Below are 14,941 nucleotides of genomic sequence, written 5' to 3' on the forward strand. Positions count from 1 at the left end.
ATATTCACCCGTTTTGTCTACCGTAATCAGATTTACACAAAAATGTAATTCTTTCTTCCATCTTTTCCATGCAATTGCCAAATTACAGTCATCAAAGTCTATTTCCCCTGGCGGTTTCAATGCTCTCTCCATCCTGCTATTATGGCAGATAAGAACAATCAATCATTTACTCACTTTGATTTTGTATCATCATTGCAAAAATATATATATTTTTAACAGTTTAAATTATTATTTTTTAACAAGCATGGTCAAGCGCCCGAGGCATCAAACAGCAGATGCCGAAGGCGCCCCTTGGCGTCACTCTGTGGCGCATTAGGAGCTCCATTGCTTTCAATGGGAAACCTGTGGCGGCAATAACAGACGCGAATTGTATCAGTAGGAAATAGCGTTGAAGAAGTCTCATTCCGAACACATCGCGATGTTTGGCATCAGGTCACGTGTGCCAGATGTTGGTAAGTAGTCGTAAATACGCTGTCCAAATAATGTTTGCTATAATGTCTTTTCTGTTTGTCGATATTAATCAGATTAGCTCTCTCATGTTCAGTCACTGCATTATATCTGCCATCTCCACGTTGGCTTTGCGTTACATTGGTTTCTAATTCAAAACACATTACTAAACTAACGTGATTAAACACTGTCTGTCACGTGTCGTGCTATAACTTAGGCGTAGACCTTCAATCAGTTAATCATATATGAAATATATATTCATATCAGGTTCAAAGTAGTAATTAGTTCCAAAGTGGTATTTGTAGTGGAAGCGCAGTAAGCACAACACTTACCATGCTTTTACCACAGTATTTGCAGTTTTAATGTGTCATTTGTTGTAAATGCACAGTAACCACAACACTTACCATGTTTTTGCCACAGTATTTGCAGTTTTAATGTGTCATTTGTTGTAAATGCACAGTAACCACAAAACTTACCATGCTTTTCACATATTGGTAGTATTAAAGTAATATTTGTTGTAAATGCATAGTAACCACAACACTTACCATGCTTTTACCACAGTATTTGCAGTTTTAATGTGTCATTTGTTGTAAATGTACAGTAACCACAAAACTTACCATGCTTTTACCACAGTATTGGTAGTTTTAAAGTAATATTTGTTGTAAATGCACAGTAACCACAACACTTACCATGCTTTTATCACAGTATTTGCAGTTTTAATGTGTCATTTGTTGTAAATGCACAGTAACCAAAAAACTTACCATGCTTTTACCTCAGTATTGGTAGTTTAAAAGTAATATTTGTTGTAAAGGCACATTTGTAGTGGAAGCGCAGTAAGCACAACACTTACCATGTTTTTGCCACAGTATTTGCAGTTTTAATGTGTCATTTGTTGTAAATGCACAGTAACCACAAAACTTACCATGCTTTTCACATATTGGTAGTATTAAAGTAATATTTGTTGTAAATGCATAGTAACCACAACACTTACCATGCTTTTATCACAGTATTTGCAGTTTTAATGTGTCATTTGTTGTAAATGCACAGTAACCAAAAAACTTACCATGCTTTTACCTCAGTATTGGTAGTTTAAAAGTAATATTTGTTGTAAAGGCATAGTAAGCACAACACTTACCATGCTTTTACCACAGTATTTGCAGTTTTAAAGTAATATTTGTTGTAAATGCACAGTAACCACAAAACTTACCATGCTTTTACCTCAGTATTGGTAGTTTTAAAGTGATATTTGTTGTAAATGCATAGTAACCACAACACTTACCATGCTTTCATCACAGTATTGGCAGTTTTAATGTGTCATTTGTTGTAAATGCACAGTAACCACAAAACTTACCATGCTTTTACCTCAGTATTGGTAGTTTTATAGTAATATTTGTTGTAAATGCATAGTAACCACAACACTTACCTTGCTTTTAATGCCTAATAATTTAAAATCCAAAAATTGTAAGGTAAATCTGTAATTTTTCCTTTAAATAATCCTATATATTATACATAATGATATTTTATTTTCTCTTTTTTCAGCTGAAAAGACCAAAAGGGCCTTTCGGACTCAGTCAGCTCATTATTGTTTGAGGAGAAGTAAACGGGAGACGAAAAGCTACAAAGGCAAATATTCACAATGGTATGTATGTGTTGGTTTTAACCTGTAATCAAACATTTTATCAATCATTTGTTGTTTCTTAAACCTTTTCTTACAAAACCCATAGCCCAATCAGTACAAACATAGTCTCTAAGTCTTAATAATTCACAAGATTTAACAAGTTCTCAAATTCATACGATGCGCAACATGACATCATGACTTTGCGTAAACATACACGCCACTTTCAAGTCAAGTGGCGTGTGTGTATACGCATTTTGAGTTATCCGCGTGTATGTCCACGCCGAAATCTTTTGCGTGTATGTCTACGCCATTAAATGTCCGAGTGATTCTGCGTGTATGTGTACGCCGTTAAATGTCCGAGCGAAACGAAGCAAAATCTGCCATCTCCACGGAGGCTTTGCGTTTCATTGGTTTCTAATTCAAAACACATTACTAAACTAACGTGATTAAACACTGTCTGTCACGTGTCGTGCTATAACTTAGGCCTAGACCTTCAATCAGTTATGAAATATAATATATTCATATCAGGTTCAAAGTAGATATTAGTTCCAAAGTGGTATTTGTAGTGGAAGCGCAGTAAGCACAACACTTACCATGCTTTTGCCACAGTATTTGCAGTTTTAATGTGTCATTTGTTGTAAATGCATAGTAACCACAACACTTACCATGCTTTTACCACAGTATTTGTAGTTTTAAAGTAATATTTGTTGTAAATGCACAGTAATCACAAAACTTACCATGCTTTTACCTCAGTATTGGTAGTTTTAAAGTGATATTTGTTGTAAATGCACAGTAACCACAAAACATACCCTGCTTTTACCTCAGTATTGGTAGTTTTAAAGTAATATTTGTTGTAAATGCATAGTAACCACAACACTTACCATGCTTTTACCACAGTATTTGCCGTTTTAATGTATCATTTGTTGTAAATGCACAGTAACCACAAAACTTACCATGCTTTACCTCAGTATTGGTAGTTTTAAATTAAGATTTGTTGTAAATGCATAGTAACTACAACACTTACCATGCTTTTAATGCCTAATAATTTAAAATCCAAAAATTGTAACATAAATCTGTAATTTTTCCTTTAAATAATCCTATATATTATACATAATGATATTTTATTTTCTCTTTTTTCAGCTGAAAAGACCAAAAGGGCCTTTCGGACTCAGTCAGCTCATTATTGTTTGAGGAGAAGTAAACGGGAGACGAAAAGCTACAAAGGGCAAATATTCACAATGGTATGTATGTGTTGGTTTTAACCTGTAATCAAACATTTTATCAATCATTTGTTGTTTCTTAAACCTTTTCTTACAAAACCCATAGCCCAATCAGTACAAACATACACAGCAAAACCCCCAGTGTTAAATTAACACTCTGAGTGTGGACTCATATAAACACTGAAGCAGTGTTTAAGTAACACTGAAGCAGTGTTAAAGTTAATGAGATAATTAAGTGAAAAATTGAGTGATGATTGAGCATCATTGAAGACACCTGATGATAACAAGCAGAATCACTGAAGAAGAAAACCGTAATTTTGAGTCACCGTTATGGTGATCAGTGTTTGCTTCAGTTGGGCTCTTGACCCTTACATCATTAACTTTAGATTTTGTTTGGCTGCTGTACATGAGTTATAACAGCCAGATGAACATATAGAAAAGATGATCTGATGGGGTTGGTTGTGTTTTAACATAATCATTATTTCACAATAATTTGACCTGAATCACTGAACTCATATATAGGTCAATTTCTGAGTTAGGTTTACTTTATTAATTATAGCAGCACTGTTCTTGTATGGCATCATATTTTTAGCCTTTTCAATGAAACCAAGTGATAAAAAAAAAAAAAAACTTCAAAAGTTATGTATGTTGACACACACAGACATCAAGAATTAGTGTATGAATCTCAGCAATGGTGACAAACAGATCACTTCTGAACATAAGCTCATTATTTATTCATGCAGCAATGCATGATTGGAGCCATGAATGAGTTTTTATTGGTGGCACCCAGAATGCACTGCAACATGCTTTATAATTGTCACCATTGTTGAGATTCACAGGCTGATTCTTGATGTCTTTGTGTCTAAAAACTGTATCAAATAAAAACTTTTTTTACAAAAGTATATGAGACATGTATAAAAAATCGTTTGGATTACTTTGTAAAAGTTTAAAATACTATGCTGTGCAAGAACAGTGCTGCTATAATTGATAAAGTAAACCTAATTTGGGCTCTCTATGAGTTCAGTAATTCAGGTCAAATGATAGTTAAATAATGATTGTTTAAACACAACCCACAGCATCAGATCACCTTTTCTATTAGTTCATCTGGCTGTTTAAACTCCCGTACAACAGCCAAACAAAATCTAAAGTTAATGATTTAAGGGTCAAGTGCCCAACTAAAGCAAACACTAATCACCGTGTTTTACTTTAACACTGCTTCAGTGTTTATATGAGTCCACACTCAGAGTGTTAATTTAACACTGGGGATTTTGCTGTGTAGTCTCTAAGTCTTAATAATTCACAAGATTTAACAAGTTCTCAAATTCATACGATGCACATACATATTTGTATACTCGTACATAATCCTGCAGCTTTTACTCCTACTGCTGTCATTGGCTACTGCCTCAATTCCTGTACATATTTATCGCGATATTTGCAAATCAGTTGCAGATGCCCCACACACTGTCAGAAAGTTTATATTAATTGCATTATTTAAAATTATTACAAATTGGACCCTGTCTGTTGATGTTCCAATGATACATGATGTCTCTCCACACCTCATGACCTACCTCTGTCTGTTTGCAAGAGTGGAAAAGCTAATCTGACTTGTCACACGACATCAGATACTCGATTATTTTGTCATGATCAGATCAGTTAAACTGCTGATAACTGTCCCATTTGCATGTAAATCGTGTTATTTTTGCTTGCTATTAATGACATACTTTTAATCATGCCCACATATCAGTAAACTTATTACATAAATGCATTTAACATTTAATTATGCAACACTCTATACAGAAATAAATCCTACTGTTATTTATAAACTTTCTACTTGCTTGTAATGTAATAAAATTACCTTCCTTTCTGTCTTGCAGGATTACTTAGTCCTTTTTTTAAGATCTCTACAACATCAAACTCAACAGCTCTTTTAAGAGCCGACCCTCACAAGAGCTCCAGTACTAGTGAGTCTCAGTGGATCTTGCCGTGATCAGCCCTTCCCAGGTAAAGATACTACAATATTTCAATCAGTATTTACTCATCAAATGCTCTCTCCTGAATCGTATGGTAAAAGAACTTATTTATAACTGTCTTCATTTCTATGTTTTAAGAACAATAGTAATTGCACATAGAGTAAGTAGAGACTTTTTTTGTTTTACAGCAGAGAAGGAAGACCAGTCCTTATATCAAAGCAAGCTAATCGAATGAATCCTTTGTTTCGGTGAGGAAGGAACATCCGGTGCCCAAAGACAGAAAGGTGCGCGTGGCCATTGGTATGTCTTGTATTGAAACAATGCTGTAATAATTAGGCTAGTACATCATTTGATGTTGACAATTTTACATTGTACAGGTTATCACTTGGTTATTCACCAAGTAAAGCTCTTGAAACAAGTGACAGAAGAGTGTGTTGTCTTGAAAGAAATCAAGCATCACTGGCAAAAGCTCAAAGAGACCATGCCTTTCTAAAATATCTTTTAAAACAGGTTGCTGTTGATATGGGTAAAACAGTTTTTTTTTTCAGTACTTCACTTATATTACAGGTGAAACTCGAAAAATTTGAATATTGTGCAAAAGTTCATTTATTTCAGAAAATTCAACTTAAAAGGTGAAACTAATATATTATATAGACTCATTCATGACATGCAAAGTGAGATATTTCAAGCCTTTATTTGTTATAATTTTGATGGTTATGGCTTACAGCTATGAAAACCTTTTCACAATATTCTAATTTTGGGGTTTTCATAGCTGTAAGCCATAATCATCCAAATTGTAACAAATAAAGGCTTGAAATATCTCACTTTAGATGTAATTAGTCTGTATAATATATTAGTTTCACCTTTTGTGAAACTAATATATTACTGAATTACTGAAATAAAGTTTTGCACGATATTAACATTTTTCGAGTTTCACGTGTATGTGCTGCAATTTTATATATATATATATATATATATATATATATATATATATATATATATATAATACTTCAATGTGTATAATATAATGTACTGACTACTGCTTTGTAAATTTAAATAAGGAACAGGCAACTTTTGCGTTCTCCTTTTTGAGGTGGAGAGTTTACATCAAACCCTAATTGAGCACATCTAAACATTTTAACCAAAGTCTCCAGGTTTACTTTTAGACATAGGCAGGAGGGTTTGAGGTTGGAGCTAAATCTACAGGACAGTGGATGCTGAGGGCCAGAGTAGCCCATCACTGCTTTAAATAACACACAACAGAAGCTGACCTGACTGTCCATTAAACTACTTAATTTGAATTGTTTGTTTTACTTTCAGACCAGGACTGGAGAGCACCTGACGATGGGATGTTGAGACTTCTTCCTCTGAGAAAAAGCTACACCACATCAGTGATCACATCTTCTGTTCATCATTTGTACTGTAGGGCACAACTGAACAAACTGTTTAGATGAGGAAGAAGAACATGAACATGATAGAGACGTACAGGGAAGAGCAAGAAACCAGTTTAGCTGTGATAATGAATCATTATTTTCCAACACAATATCAAATCTGTTTTCTGTATCATAGGTGACTGAATATGATTCTCTGGCACTCATTTTGTGGCTTCAGCAGCTGTGAATGGATTAATGTGATTTTAATGTATTTTTGAAGACCCATTTTGAATCTCATTTGTCTTTATGCTACTTTATCAACTTTATGCTGTGTCCTCCAATAAAGTATTGTTTAATAAAATATGGTGAATATTGTGTATTTAAAGTGGTGTTTGGTACAGTAAATGTAATATTTTATTTGAGAAATTTTAATTTCTTATGAGTTTAGTTCATAATTTAAAAATAGGACATAAACATTTTTGATCGGGTTAATGATATTTGGGACAACAATGCACTAAAAGTTGCACATACTTGCATGTGAGAAGTATGCCAGTTTTCAGTAAAATAAAGGGAAGGTATGTGAATAACAAGAGGCTGCAGTGGGTTATATTACTACAAACACTTCAATCATAATTGAAGATGATCCATGTTGATCATTCTAGTTCATCTACTGCATTTAGTATGAAATCATAGATATTACTGATGTCAGGCATATAAGAAGCAATCAGAGGGGGTGAAATAGAAATGTTGGCACTGTTTCTTTGTTGTTTTACTAAATAGTGCATTATCCTTGTGTAATAGTAAAGTGTAAATATATAAATAGATTTTTGTTTACTGCCAACACTGGAAATTGGATAATGACAAGTTGTTGCAGGTTCATCCATTATATTTGTTGGTGTTCTTGCAAAAAAAGTAAATACATATTCATTATTATTATTATTGTTATATATTACAGCATTTCTTTAAAATATTTCCATTTCAGATGGTCACAATACCCATCAAAACCTAATACATGCATGATGTTACAATAGAAAATGGGGGAAAAGATAAAATAGTCTGGTATTTAAATGTGACTAAACAAAGTTTGTTGTCCATGATGAGGAGAATAGATGTGTGTAGATTGCAGTGCCCTTGCACCCTCAGGGGCCCAGCAACGACCCAGCAACGACCCAGCAACAGCCCAGCAACGGCCCCCGGAAGAGCAAACAAATACACATTTCAAATGGGTGTAACTTAAAGTCTGGTTAGTGTATCAAAGAGAAAATCGGCAGGACAAATGCTTATGCTATGTTTACTAAATAATGTTGGGCACAGTTTTCAGACATATATGGAAAGCTGGCATGAATTTTTTTTTTAAAAGTGCTCACAGTAAAATATCACATTTCAGTCTGTCATAAAGGCAGTTTATGTCATAAAGGTTTGCACAATGAACATTTAGATATCCAGTTGTCCATTAAATATATTATTTATTTAAAATGTATTGTTTCATTGCTAAACGTTTTAAACTACATTACCCACATATCTCTGTCATTCTATCAATGCAACAGGAAACGTGGTGCTGTAGTTCATTGAGATGTGCAGAAATGCTTAGGGTTAGGGTTGGAGTCTCGATAAAGGAGTATTTTCCCACAGCATAGAGACATTTAATAGTTAACTTATTGTATAACTAACGTGATAATAACACCAAAACATACTTTGTAACATGAAGTGCCGTTTTATATGGGTTAAAAGATAGTCCAATCACACCAAGTTCTGCGATGCAGTCACAGCCAATGACAACCCAGCTGAACAGATGCGTCACACTTACTTGCCCATTTATGGTAAATGATGACAGATCTCTTCTGGTTCCAGCTGCAGGGATAGATTTAATATTTGGCCTGTTAAATATGTATTCCTTCTAATTAAATAATAAAACTCACATTTAAAAACAAAAGACTCCCGTGTGTGCTTACCATCCAAAAACGAGTTAACACGATCAATGACACAAATTAGTTTTTTGATTATTTGGCTCATGCATAAATGCATTTGAAAGAGAAACTTTTTTTCAAAGCAATGGCCTACAGCAGGAGTATTTTTGCAGTATTTTAATTAAAGATAATTACATGTACTAAAGTGTTTCTAACATTTACAGTGTATATACAGTATATCAAAGGTATAAACTTAATCACTTCTTTATGCCATTCTCCACCATCTGAACTCTTGGAATTCAAATAAATGTAACAAAAGCATAATGAATGCACACAATTTAGATTGTAAATACTGAATTCCAATATTTAATGTCAAACATTTCTGTAATACTCTTTCAGCACCAAACAGAATTCCATAAATATTTATTATTTTCAAAAGGTTTTCCTGAACACTCTCACTATCTTCAATTGTTCGGACAAACATCTGCTATATACACTTGCCGAAATATACATTTGACTATTGCACCATGAAGTCGCTCCATGACTAGAACTAATGGATATCAATGAATATGTCCTTTACCAAAACTCCTGATGAGCACTGACGCTTGTTTGATAAAGGCATTAGGCAGACCTCAAGTACACATCCTACGCATGCCCAAACAACACCGCACAAAGACAGTAATGAAGTGGACACCACCAGGAGGATGCAGGAGACAGCGAAGACCAAAGAAGACATGGAGACAGATGTTTCACGAACACCTGAAGAATGTCAGTGTCCCATGGGAAGATGTGGAGAACTAGTCCACGGATCGAATACGTTGGAGGACACTTGTTGCCCAATGTGCCCAGCACAGGACTTGATGATGATGTTGTGAGTTTATCCATAACTGTGGGATATTTTTCTGTAAAGAGATTGGATAATTAAATGTTAGATGCATTTATGTAATAAGTTTACTGATATGTGGGCATGATTAAAAGTATGTCATTAATAGCAAGCAAAAATAACACGATTTACATGCAAATGGGACAGTTATCAGCAGTGTAACTGATCTTATCATGACAAAATAATCGAGTATCTGATGTCGTGTGACAAGTCAGATTAGCTTTTCCACTCTTGCAAACAGACAGAGGTAGGTCATGAGGTGTGGAGAGACATCATGTATCATTGGAACATCAACAGACAGGGTCCAATTTGTAATACTTTTAAATAATGCAATTAATATAAACTTTCTGACAGTGTGTGGGGCATCTGCAACTGATTTGCAAATATCGCGATAAATATGTACAGGAATTGAGGCAGTAGCCAATGACAGCAGTAGGAGTAAAAGCTGCAGGATTATGTACGAGTATACAAATAATGCAGTGACTGAACATGAGAGAGCTAATCTGATTAATATCGACAAACAGAAAAGACATTATAAAAAACATTATTTGGACAGCGTATTTACGACTACTTACCAACATCTGGCACACGTGACCTGATGCCAAACATCGCGATGTGTTCGGAATGAGACTTCTTCGACGCTATTTCCTACTGATACAATTCGCGTCTGTTATTGCCGCCACAGGTTTCCCATTGAAGCAATGGAGCTCCTAATGCGCCACAGAGTGACGCCAAGGGGCGCCTTCGGCGTCTGCTATTTGACGCCTCGGGCGCTTGACCATGCTTCAGTTTTTGACGCCTTGGGAGTGAGAATGGGTTGATTATTAGAACCTAGCCAGTGACAATACACAAATATAAAACCCGTCAAAGCGGCTGACCACCGCAACAAGCTTGAATACAAACAGGATAGTGGAATAACGGATTTAAATCTGCAGTCTTATATTATACATTTTAAAAAATAACTATAGCGAGGAAAGTTAAGAGCTTCTTGTCCTAAACATTTCAGACATAAAGATAACATGCAATTCAATTTGAACACGTCTTTTTTCATGCTTGCCTTTTTCTAACATTTCATCAAGGGGTTTGGATCATGCTCTGTTTATATGAGAGCTAAATTGGTCTTGGTTCTGTCATGGCGGGGAACAGAACACAGGAAGCAATAGCAAGTAACTCAATTTATTAAAGACCAAAACAATGACACGGGCGTGGAATGGTAGCGCAGGGACTTCGATGGCCAGAAGTGATGACAGGAACCGTGAAGTGGTGAAACACAGAAGACGGAATCCACACAACCCAAACGATAATCCACAACGAAACGACAATCCACGAAGAACACGAACACCGGACGAGCGGGATGACAGGACTGGAACACCGACACAGGAGACATCAAACAACGATCTGACAAAGAGGACAAAAACCGGTGAGTATAAATAGGGTGAGGAAATGGACTGCAGCTGGTGGTGATATGATGATCAGCTGGAGCGGATCAGGTAATGACATCACACTCACGCCCACAACGCACGTGCATTCATACCACAACATAAACACGAGACGAGAAGGAACCAGAGAATAGTATACCGTGACAGTACCCCTCCTCCTAAGAACGCCTCCTGGCGTTCTCAGACTCCCTTACCTGTCGATTGTAATCATCGATAAGGGAGTGATCCAGGATGTCTCTAGCAGGTACCCAACTTCTCTCCTCCGGACCGTAACCTTCCCAGTCCACCAAGTACTGGAATCCGCGTCCCCTCCGCCTAGAGTCCAGAATACGGTTGACCGAATAAGTGGTTTCCCCATCTACGAGTCGCGGCGGGGGGGGGGAACCGGGACTGGCGGATTAATGTGCGAATGAAACACGGGCTTAATTTTGGATACGTGGAAGACGGGATGAATCCTCCTGTACGCCGGAGGTAAATTGAGGCGGACTGCCACCGGACTAATGATCTTGGTGACAGTGAACGGCCAATGAATTTGGGAGCAAGCTTATTGGAGACGGAGCGGAGAGGAATGTTTCTGGTAGAAAGCCACACTTTTTGACCGACGATGTATACGGGAGGCCTTGACCGGTGGCGATCGGCCTTGGCCTTGGTGCGCGCCCCCACCTGGAGTAGAGTCTCACGGGCTCTAGTCCAGGTACGGTGACACCTCTGGACGAAGGCGTGAGCAGAGGGGACCGCGACCTCGGATTCCAGACTGGGAAAAATAGGTGGCTGGTAACCTAAACTACACTCAAACGGAGAAAGGCCCGTGGACGACACCGGTAACGTGTTGTGGGCGTACTCCACCATGGATAGTTGTTGGCTCCATGAGGAAGGATTCTTGGAGACCAAGCACCGTAACATCCTTTCCAGATCTTGGTTGGCTCTCTCAGTTTGGCCATTGCTCTGGGGATGGAACCCTGAGGACAGACTAACCGTCGCACCCAGTAATCTACAAAATTCTCGCCAAAATTTGGACACAAACTGGGGTCCCCTGTCGGAGACCACGTCCATCGGGAGGCCATGTAAACGAAAGACGTGATCTACGACAGTCAACGCTGTCTCCTTAGCTGAGGGTAATTTGGGTAAGGGGATAAAGTGAGCCGCCTTCGAGAACCGGTCCACCACGGTCAAAACGACTGTGTTACCCTGGGAGGGCGGGAGGGCGGTAATAAAATCTAGCGCGATGTGGGACCAGGGTCTCGAAGGGACTGGCAGCGGTTGGAGTAACCCATCTGGAGGTCGATTAGAAGTCTTACCAGTGGCACAAACTGAGCAAGCCAAGACAAAACTGTGAATGTCACGAGCCATAAGTTAATCGTTGCTTAACCAAGAAACTGGTTCGGTTGACTCCTGGATGACAAGCCACGTTGGAGCAATGACCCCACTGAATGACGTCGGACCGTAATTCCTCCGGCACAAATAAACGATTCGGTGGGCAACCGGGCGGAGGCGTTACCCCTTCTAAGGCCGACTTGACCTTCGATTCGACCTCCCATGTGAGTGTGGAAACAAATAGGGTTTCGGGTAAAATGCACTCGGGAGTAGACGGGCGTTCGGAAGGCTCAAAAATACGAGATAATGAATCGGGTTTGATGTTTTTAGAACCCGGGCGGTACGAGAGAGTAAAATCAAAACGGCCGAAAAAAAGTGCCCACCGAGCCTGCCTGGAGTTCAATCTTTTAGCCGTTCTAATGTATTCTAGATTCTTATGATCAGTCCAGACGATAAAAGGTACCCCTGACCCTTCTAACCAGTGACGCCACTCCTCCAACGCTACTTTGACTGCCAACAACTCCCTGTTACCGATGTCGTAATTACGTTCAGCTGGGGACAAGCGATGAGATAAAAACGCGCAGGGATGCATCTTGTCGTCTGTAGAAGAGCGTTGGGATAGCACTGCACCTACCCCCACCTCTGACGCATCAACCTCCACCACGAACTGACGTGAAGAATCAGGGGCAATAAGGATGGGGGCTGAAACAAAGCGGCCTTTCAGTTTGGCAAACACAGCTTCCGCTGTGTCTGTCCACCTGAACGCCGTTATGGGGGAGGTCAAGGCAGTCAGAGGTGCGGCTAGTTGGCTGAAGTTGCGAATAAAACGCCGGTAGAAATTGGCGAAGCCCAGAAACCTCTGTAGGGCCTTACGGGAATCTGGGCTTGGCCACTCGACCACAGCCTTAACCTTTTCAGGATCCATACGCACTCCTTCAGACGAAATGATGTGCCCTAGGAAAGGAACAGACTGTGCATGAAATTCGCATTTCTCCGCCTTGACAAAAAGCCCATTCTCTAGCAACCTCTGAAGCACTCGTCGGACGTGCTGCACATGTTCCTGGAGAGAAGATGAAAAAATCAATATGTCATCCAGGTAGACATAAATGAACTGATCTATCATATCTCGCAGCACATCATTGACGAGTGCCTGGAAGACCGCAGGGGAGTTGGACAGCCCGAACGGCATGACCAAGTATTCAAAGTGCCCCCTGGGGGTGTTAAACGCAGTCTTCCACTCATCCCCCTCCCTAATGCGAACCAAATGATATGCGTTACGTAAGTCCAATTTCGTGAAGACGGAAGCTCCCTGTAACCTCTCGAAAGCTGAAGACATCAACGGCAAAGGATAAGTATTCTTTACCGTGATGTTGTTCAACCCCCGGTAATCGATACAAGGTCGCAGAGAACCATCCTTCTTCCCCACAAAAAAGAACCCCGCCCCCGCTGGAGAAGAGGAAGGGCGAATGAACTTGGTTGCTAGAGAATCAGAAATATATTTCTCCATGGCCTCCCTCTCAGGAACAGACAGTGAGTATAACTTGCCCTTGGGCGGAGACTTACCTGGCAGTAAATCTATGGCACAGTCATAGGGACGATGCGGAGGGAGAGAAGCAGCACGAGACTTACTAAACACTTCCTTCAGGTCCAGGTACTCCCTGGGCACGCTAGACAAATCCCCTGCTTCCTCCTGAAACATAAAAACAGGCACAGACGAACAAGCAGACACAAGACAGGACTTATGACATTCCTTGCTCCACTCCAGCACAGTTCTTTGCTGCCAGTCTATACGGGGGTTGTGGTGGATGAGCCAGGGGTGTCTAAGAACGATGGGTGCGAGGGGTGAATCCAGTATGTAAAAAAAAATAGTCTCAGTGTGGTTGCCAGATGTGATGAGGGTAATATCTTCAGTCGTGAGTGAAATAGTGGGAAGTTCTTGACCATTAAGTGCGTGTACTGCAATCCTGTGAGTGAGGGGCTTGAGGGGAATCTGAAACTTGAGTGCAAATGATTTGTCCATAAAATTACCTTCAGCCCCGGAGTCCAAAAGTGCTCTACAGTCGTGCTGGTGGACTGACCATCTTAGTCTTACCGGGAGGAGGGTAGATGTGGATGAGGTCTTCTTGGCGGAGATCCCACCCGATAGTAGCCTCATACTTACTATCGGGCTTGACCTTTTACCGGGCAGTTGTATGCGAAATGTCCCGTACCCCCGCAGTAGAGGCAAAGGCCCTGGGACCTCCGCCTTTCCCTCTCCTCCCGGGAAAGCCGAGCTCGCCCCACCTGCATGGGTTCGTGATCGTAGACGGGACTGACCGCGTCCCTGCCGCTGGACCTAGGACCCTCGGCTCCTTCCAGTGTGCGGGTGAACGACCCTCTTCGCTCGACTCGTGAGAGTCGAGCGTCCACCCGCAGTGCCAGCTCGATTAGTCCATTTAAAGATGTGGGGAGGTCCAGGGCGTAGATCTCCCTCTGGACGCGGTCAGCCAACCCATGCAGGAACATGTCCCACTGCGCCTCCTCGTTCCATCGACATTCGGCCGCCAGGGTCCAGAACTCGATGGAAAAGTCCGCAACCGACCTCTCTCCCTGATGCAGGTCGGCCAACACCCTGGCGGCCTCTCTCCCCGCGACGGCGCGGTCGAAAACTCGTCTGATTTCGGAGGAGAGTGTCTGGAACGAGGCGCAGCATGGGTCTTGGTTCTCCCACACCGCCGTTCCCCATAGCGCCGCCTTTCCCGTCAGAAGGGTCAAGACGAACGCTACCTTG

At 40.0% G+C, this 14,941-nt stretch overlaps 1 long non-coding RNA gene across 2 annotated transcripts; it reads left to right on the forward strand.

Moving 5' to 3' along the window:
• The first annotated feature begins 278 nt into the window (after window positions 1–278).
• LOC143711176 (uncharacterized) lies at window positions 279–6,907 on the forward strand. Of its 2 annotated transcripts, none has more exons than XR_013194757.1 (5): window positions 279–452; window positions 1,987–2,086; window positions 5,160–5,286; window positions 5,444–5,555; window positions 6,576–6,907. It is a non-coding gene; the product is annotated as an uncharacterized LOC143711176 (long non-coding RNA). The 2 variants fall into 2 exon arrangements; XR_013194758.1 differs by having other exon boundaries at window positions 5,444–5,545; window positions 6,581–6,907.
• The last annotated feature ends 8,034 nt before the right edge of the window (window positions 6,908–14,941 follow it).

Source organism: Siphateles boraxobius, unplaced genomic scaffold (assembly GCF_051911475.1).
Source record: "Siphateles boraxobius isolate OS27281-9 unplaced genomic scaffold, OSU_SipBor_1 49, whole genome shotgun sequence".
NCBI classification, from domain to species: Eukaryota; Metazoa; Chordata; class Actinopteri; order Cypriniformes; family Leuciscidae; genus Siphateles; species Siphateles boraxobius.